The sequence below is a fragment of the Carlito syrichta genome, unplaced genomic scaffold (assembly GCF_000164805.1).
Source record: "Carlito syrichta isolate Samal-C Ts95f unplaced genomic scaffold, Tarsius_syrichta-2.0.1 Scaffold316816, whole genome shotgun sequence".
Classification (NCBI taxonomy): Eukaryota; Metazoa; Chordata; class Mammalia; order Primates; family Tarsiidae; genus Carlito; species Carlito syrichta.
In genome coordinates, this window is record NW_007260912.1 from 212871 (window position 1) to 221086 (window position 8216).

Below are 8216 nucleotides of genomic sequence, written 5' to 3' on the forward strand. Positions count from 1 at the left end.
CGGTACCTGCATAATCAATGTTTGCATACCTAACCCTGAATTGTACCCCACTTCTTTATAATAATAATAATAATATAAGAATTTTCACTCTGTCTGAAGTCAAGTTTGAGTGCCTAGAGAGAAGAGAATCCTTTGTGCTGCAGTTCAGTTAATCTGGAACAGGTCCAATGTAGTCTTTCCAATGCATCCATATAGCAGTTATTAAGCACTGATTTTGAGTCCAGACCCTTACCATACATTTTTTTTCATTCATATAGTTAATGGGAATGTTACAGCCTAACTGGGTTCTTATGCCTGCCGCATAGAAAAGCCAATACATTGACAGCAGTCATTGCCATAGGGAAGGAAATTAATAAACGCAAGACTGCTGAGTTGGAAGATGGGAGATATTTATCAAATCTGCCTTCCTGAGAATTTTAGGTTAGGGTTTTGGTTTTTTTTTTGAGTTGGAGTCTCACTCTGTCTCACCCAGACTGAAGTGCAGTGGCCGCTCCCGGCCACCGCAGCCTCGACCTGCTGGGCTCTGGTGATCCTTCCGCCTCAGCCTTCCACAGGCTAGGGTTTTTAAAGGAATAATTTGGTGGGTGAGGGAGCTAGGGAATAGGTGCTGTTGATTGGTTGGGGATGAAGCTATGGGGGTGTCAAAATTGTCTTTATGTGCAGAGTACAGTTTCTGGGAGGTCATCACAGGACTGGTGGAGCCAGCTTCTTTGTAGGTGTCCTGGGTCCAAGTGGGGTCATGGGTTCATCAGAGCACAAAATCTGAAAAACATCTCAAACACAATTCTTAGGTTTTACGATAGATGCTACCTATACAGCAAGTACCATGGCCATTGGCTATTGACCCTTGAGCAGTAGGCCATTATAGAGTTAGCTTAGTAGGAAATGTATAGGAGATGGGATCCCTGGAGATGCTGCTCGTGCCCTTCAGCCCATCAAACTTCTGGATGCCATCAAGTAGATCTGTGTGACCACAGGCCCATTGTTTGTGGGAAAATATGTTTATCAAACTCTTGGGCAGCTGGGAAGCTCAGAGGTCAGGACATGAAGATAATCAATTGCTCTCTATTGAAGTGACTGTGTGCAAACAGTCATGCAGAGAGGAAATAAAACTGATGGACAGCAGATTTGTTAATTTCTAACCATAACTGCAACTTTGAAGGGCTCAGGTCTCTTCCACAGTTTTAACCGTATGAATCTGTATTAATTTTATATAGGCAGTTTCAGGAACTTGACTTGTGAATATCTGCTGAGGAGTCATTTATGAAAAAGGTCATGGTTATTGCTTTCAAACAGCCCTCAGTCCTGTCATGGAGAAGATACATCAACAGTCATGTGACACAGTGTAGTGAGCACTAGGGAGGCACACACCAGGGGGCTATAGGAGTACAGAGGAGTCCCAAGTGCAGCCTTGGACAATCAAGGAAGGTGAGAAGGTGGCATCTAAATTGAACCCTGGAGGATTGCATACAACAGGTAGGGATTAGTCTGGTGAAGAAGGTGGATAATGCTATTTTAGGTGGAGGGAACAGTACAGCAAAGGCTGGGAACTTTATTATAAGTATAGAGGGCATTAGGAGATGTCTTAGTTACCTTGGGCTGCTATAATCAATTATCATAGACTGAGTGACTTTTAAACAGAAAGTTATTTCTCACAGTTCCAGAGATTGGAAGTCTGAGATCAGACTGTCAACATGGTCAGGGTCTTGGTGAGGACCCTCTTCCAGTTGCAGGCTGCCAACTTCTCTTTGTATCCTTACATGGAGGAAAGAACTCTGTGGTTCATGACCCAACCCCTCCCAAAGGCCCCACCTCCTAATACCATCATATGGGGGTTCAGGATTTCAACATATCAACTTGGGGAGGAAGGGACACAAGCCAGCAGTCCATTGCAGGAGGCAGTGCAAAGCCATCACAGAATTGTAGGAAAGAGCATGAACTGATCAGATTTGCATTTTAGAAAGCTGCCTCAAGCCGGCTCGGTGGCCCAGCCTGTAATCCCGCGCCTTTGGGAGGCTGAGGTGAGTGGATTGCCTGAGCCTGCGGGTTCGAGACCCACCTGGGCAGGTGAGACCTCATCTCTACAATAAATAAAAAAAATTAGCCGGGCGTGGTAGTGCACGCTTGTAATTCCAGCTACTTGGAAGGTTGAGGCGGAAGGATCGCCGGAGCCCAGCAGGTCGAGGCTGCGTGGCCGGGAGCGGCCATTGCACTCCAGTCTGGGCGACAGAGTGAGACTCCAACTCAAAAAAAAAAAAAAAAAAAGAAAACTGCCTCTAGCTTCAAAAAGTTGACTATGAAAAGGCAAGTTCAAAAGTAGAGCAAGGTATTTAGTGGTCTTCATGCTCCCTTTGAAGGATGGTGGTGACTGGCTGGAAGGATGGTGGTGACTGGCTGGAAGGTAATGGAGTTGAAGATACAGAGAAATTAATGTTTTCAATACATATTTAGGAGGGGGGGGAGAGAAAGGAGATTGACTGGATGATTAGACGTGGAGAAGGGGCAGATGTGGGAAAGACAGAAGTCAAATGCAGAGCCTCTGCCCACCAAGAACTTACAGAATGCTTGAGAGAGCATAACCTGTAATTGTAAGCCTTGTACATTTCAGGCAGTTCAGTGGAGTAGTAAGAATCCAGGCTTTGAAATCAGCCAAACTTGATTGGAATTCCTGTCATATCGTTGATTAGCCACATGACAAAGAAAGATTACTTGAATACACTGCATCTCAGACTCCTTATTCCTTACAGGTGGTTATGAGCTTTTATGTATGAAAAGTACGTGACACCTAGAAGATTCTAGAAACATTAGTAAATATATCTATAAGGTAATAGTCATCATAATATACTTACTACTATAACACTAAGGAAATAATACTAGTCATAATTATGTAAAGCCACTAAAACAAACTTAGGTTAATGTATATTTTGGAGGAGGTCAAATGTATGTGTGTGTGTGTGTGTGTGTGTGTGTGTGTGTGTGTATACATATATTTGAGTTGGAGTCTCACTCTGTCACCCAGGCTGGAGTTCAGTGTCATGCTCCTGGCCACCGCAGCCTCCACCTGCTGGGCTCCGGCAATCCTTCCCCTCAGCCTTCCAAGGAGCTGGAACTACAGGCACATGCCACCATGCCTGGCTAATTTTTTTTTTATTTATTGTAGAAATGAGGTCTCATCAAGTTGCCAAGGCTGTTCTCGAACCCGTGGGCTCAGACAATCATCTTGCCTCAGCCTCCCAAAGTGCTGGGATTACAGACTGAGCCACCGAGCCCGGCTAGTCACATGTGTGTTAAAGAGTTATTTTTTTCCTCTTAAAAGACTCTGAGGAGAAGAAAATTCCTTCTCTTGTGCAACTAGAAAACTAAATAAAAATATGTATTGTCTTTCTGAATATCTGTGGGCAATGAGTTTATCCTTATGATGTTCAGGAAGTTCTTCCACACATCTAACTGCAATCCCTCCTGCTTTATTTTAGCCTGTTTGCTTTTGCCCCATTCTCTTAGATTTCTTTTTTGCTGTTCCAAGCGTAGTTATTCTCTTGTCAGAGAGTGATTTATAAATAATATTTTATATACTTTTGTGCTGGAACTTTATATTGCTCTGATTTCTTGGCTCTGTCTAAACAATATTTTAACTTATTTCCTGGAATTAGCATGGCTTTCCTTATACACTGTTCCCATTGCTTTTCTATTTAGATAAAATATACGTTTAAATTATTTTTCAGAAGGTCTCCTTCTGGTCTCTTTTTCATGGCCTAACTTGAATTTGTCTCCTGGATCAATGTAGTTTGTAAAGTTTGCTGAAGCCAGCATCAAGCAGTTCCAGAGAGACCATTCTGGATCCTTGATAGGTGGAGATGTTTATCTCCACTTTGTAGATGGGAAGTCAAATTGAAGCACCTGCTTGACCCAGTATCACCCAACTGTCAGATACCCATACAGACTTGAAGCAGGGTGCTCCAGGCAAAATTTAATGCAATGGCTGGAATGCTTGTGTGTCCCCCAATTCATATGTTGAAACCCTGATCCCCAATGTCATAGTTTTAGGAGGTGTGGCCTTTGGGAGGTGATTAGGCCATGACAATGGAACCCTCATGATGGGATTAGTATCCTTTAAAAAAAATTACTGATTTATGTATTTTTTAAACTTTTAATTTTTTATTTTAAAGATGTGGGGTACAATTCAGGGTTAGGTATACAAATGCTCATTATGCAGGTACCCTTGTTGATGAGGTGTGCCCCCTCTTCCCCAGGCAGATTCCCACTCCTGCCAATCTTGCTTCCCTGCCTCCCTCCCGGCAGTTTCCCGCTACTATCATTCTTTTCTTATAGAATGACGATAATTGTTCAAGGTCCGCTTATGAGTGAGAACATGTGATACTCAGTTGTTTCTGTGAAAGATCACTCAGTATCATAGACTCTAAGTCCATCCAGGTTGCTGTGAAATTCATGATTTTGTTCTTCTTTATGGCTGTGTAACATTCCATCTTGTATATGTACCACATTTTTTATATCCAGTCCTCTTTTGATGGGCAGCATGTTTGGTTCCATGTTCTTGCTACTGTGAACAATGCTGCGATAATCATACATGTGCAAGTATCTTTTTATAGAGTGATTTGAGTTCTTCTGGGTATATTCCCAGTAGGGGGATTACGGGGTCATATGGAAGGTCGATTTTTAGATCTTTTAGGAATCGCCACACTGTCTTCCACAGAGGCTGTACTAGTTTACACTCCCACCAACTGTGTAGAAGTGTTCACTTTTCCCTGCATCCTCTCCAGCATCTGTTGTTTTTTTAGTTATTGATGATGGCTGTCCTGACTGGAGTTAGGTGGTATCTCAGTGTTGTTTTAATTTGCATTTCTTTGATGACTAGTGAGGCTGAGCATTTTTTCCTGTATCTGTTGGCTGCTTGTATGTCTTCTTTTGAGAACTGTCTATTCATATCTTTTGCCCACTTTGTAATGGGGCTGTTTGTTTTTTTTTCTTTTCAGCACATTTGAGTTCCTTGTAGATCCTAGACATTAGGCCTTTGTAAGACATAGAGTTGGCAAATATTTTTTCTCAGTCTGTGGGCTGTCTCCCCACTCTCTTGATGGTTTCTTTGACTTTGCAGAAGCTTTTCAGTTTGATGAGGTCCCACTTGTCTATCTTATCTCTTATGGCATGGGCATTTGGGGTTTTGATCAAGAATTGGTTGCCAGTTCCAATTTCCATAAAGGTGTCTCCTGCATTTTCTAAGGTTCTTATAGTTTGAGGTTTTATGTTTAGGTCTTTGATCTATTTAGAGCTGATTTTGGTGTATGGTGATAGGGAGGGGTTTTGTTTTAATCTTCTGCATGTGGTCAGCCAGTTTTCCCAGCACCATTTACTGAATAGGTTCTCCTCTCCCCAATGGTTGTTGGTGGAGGCTTTGTCAAAGCTGAGTTGGTTGAGAAATTGAGACTTTGCTTCTGGAATCCTATCCTGTACCAAATGGTGGGTAGAGCAGCCATAAGGACAAAATTATGAACTTTGTAGCAACTTGGATAGATTTAGAGTTTATAATACTCTGTGATCTATTGTAGAAAAAAAGAAGTGAGTACTACATGTTTTCACTCTTAAGTGGAGACTAAACATTTACCATAACACTTTAATAAAGGGATTGGTGGTAGCTGTTACTGCCAGGAGCGAGGGGCACACAACATCAAATAGCATACCTGATCTCAAACCAGGCGAAGTGGGGACCAAAGGGAGGACCAAATTTTACCTGTACGATGACCACTTGTATACCTAAATCCTGAATTGTACCCACATCTTTAATATTAAATTAAATTAAATATTTTTTTTTATTTTTTTTTTTTTGAGTTGGAGTCTCACTCTGTCGCCCAGACTGGAGTGCAGTGGCCGCTCCCGGCCACCGCAGCCTCGACCTGCTGGGCTCCGGCGATCCTTCCGCCTCAGCCTTCCAGGTAGCCGGAATTACAGGCATGCGCTACCACACCCGGCTGATTTTTTGATTTATTGTAAAGATGAGGTCTCGCTGCCCAGGTGGGTCTCGAACCCGCGGGCTCAGGCAATCCACTCACCTCAGCCTCCCAAAGGCGCGGGATTACAGGCTGAGCCACCGAGCCCGGCAAATTAAATATTTTAACAAAAGAAATGGGTACAACATAGTTAGTAGGAATAGGATTCAGTGCTCAGTAGCATAATAGGGCGACGATAGTTAGCAATAATTTATTGTGTATTTCTTTTTGGCAACTTCCACTCTTTATTGGGACAAAGGAGGAAGGGGGAAGACCAACACCACAGGCCCACCCACCAAGATTGTCCAGGCTTCAGCACCTAGTACAACATGAGTAAATCATCAATACTGGCAACATGGGAGGGGTAGAGTGGGGAAGATTCCATACACAGGAAGGATTTAAAATGTTAGCAGAAATGGATGTGGAAGGAAATTTTGCAGACGGGAAAAATGCTTCTGGGAGCGTTGGTTTACATGGGTTAGTGTTCACAGAGCATTCCATTCCCAGGTGACAGGAGGAGACACATATGTAGGAGAGGGCCCCAGGGCTAAAGAGCAAGGGAGGTATGCCCCCACAGGTACCAGATCCTCCATGCCATCCTGCCCACAGCGAGCCAGTACTCATCTACTGTAGCCATGACATGCAGCACTTCCCTATGGGGAAAGCTCCACTGGTCAGGTCCTGCAGCAGTGCGGTCACAGAGAGCCCCAACCACCCAGTGGATCTGTACCATGCTGGGCACCGAGGCCTCAAGCTGCTCAGAAGGAGGCATCTCTGGAGGTGTCTGCCCTTCACCCTGCACTTCACCAGAGCCGACACACCACTATGGGGGGCAGCCAGCTAGATGGCTTCCTGGACTTTAGGGCTCCACTCTTATTTTATGCAAGCCCCCGGGCACTTCAAATAGTCTCCCCAGCCACACACCTCTGCCTGGCAGTTTCCTCTGTGGGCAGGGGTCTCTCCTGTGCACCTTCAGCAGTAGTCCAATGATGCTCAGGTTCCCAGTGGGGAAGAGGGAAGCCCTTGTGTTGCCCTCAGAGGTATAGATCCAGGAGGCCTGGATCAGCTGCTCCCACCAGCTGCCTGGTGTGGGAGAGCCTAGGAAGCCGAGGGGCCCTAGTGGCCTCTCTGGAAGTCCTCTAAAGGCTCTGGGCCAGCAAGCCCCCCACTCCAACTGCAGCATGGCTTGCATAACCTGCTGCAGAGCTAGAGGCGGGCCTGGAGGGGTAAGGGCCTGAGGTGCCCCAGAGGCAGGTGGTGGTGGTGCTCAAAGAGCAGGTCTAGAAGGTGAGCACTAACAATGGCTGCAGCAGGAGCGGCAGCTCTGTGGACAGGGAAGGACAGTCACCCTGGGCCCGGGAGAAGATCCCCATGGGCAGGTGCAGGAAGGACAACAGGCCTGCATCTTCCTGGAGATTGGAAAACCACAGCTCCAACTGCTTAGTGTTGGGGAGGCCCAGGATAAAGGCATGGAAGTGGCAATGGCTACTGCCCAGTGGGGCCAGTCAGCTGCCTGGGCTATGCAGGATTCCAAGGGGACAGGTGCTGGAGCTGGCTCCACTACACCTCAGGGGCTGCTCCTGCACTGCGGTGATGAAGTCCTTTCGGAAAGGCTTCAGTCCATCTGCCACCTGGGCGTGGAGGGCCGGGCAGGGAGTAGTCAGCACCAAGTGCCACACATCTGGGCTCAGTTGGCTATTTCCCAACTGGGCCTTCTGAATGAAGTTGTGGGTGGCCCTGAAGTGTGAGATGATTTCATCCACTGAGGTACTGATAGCTATCAGGAGACCTTTTTTCTGCTCCTGCAATTGGCTAGTCACTCTGGGCTTCTGTCCTCCAAAGCCACTGGGTCCCGAGGACACCAGAGAATGACCAAGAACTGTGGGCTGAAGTAAGGGAAGGATGCAGTGACACATTCCAAGGACTCCAAGCTCCTGCACAAGTCATCTCCTGTGGGTCTGCAGTGTCCCTGCTCCTGAAGGGTCTTGGGGAGAGGAGGCTCAGGGCTGCATGGAACACAGGGCATCTCAACCAGGCCCAGAGTGAAAGCCTGCCCACTTCCCAGCACTTGCTGCTCCCCACCACCACCCTGGTTCCCATATCCCTTCCTCAGGGCCCAGCACCCACCTTAATTTACTGTATATTTCAAAATAACCAGAGGAGTGAATTTGAAATATTACCAATACAAAGAAATGATAAATGTTTGAGGTGATG

At 45.8% G+C, this 8216-nt stretch overlaps 1 pseudogene; it reads right to left on the reverse strand.

Moving 5' to 3' along the window:
* The window catches only part of LOC103277259, a 93289-nt pseudogene extending 85340 nt beyond the window's left edge, over nt 1-7949 (reverse strand).
* Nucleotides 7950-8216: the final 267 nt, after the last annotated feature.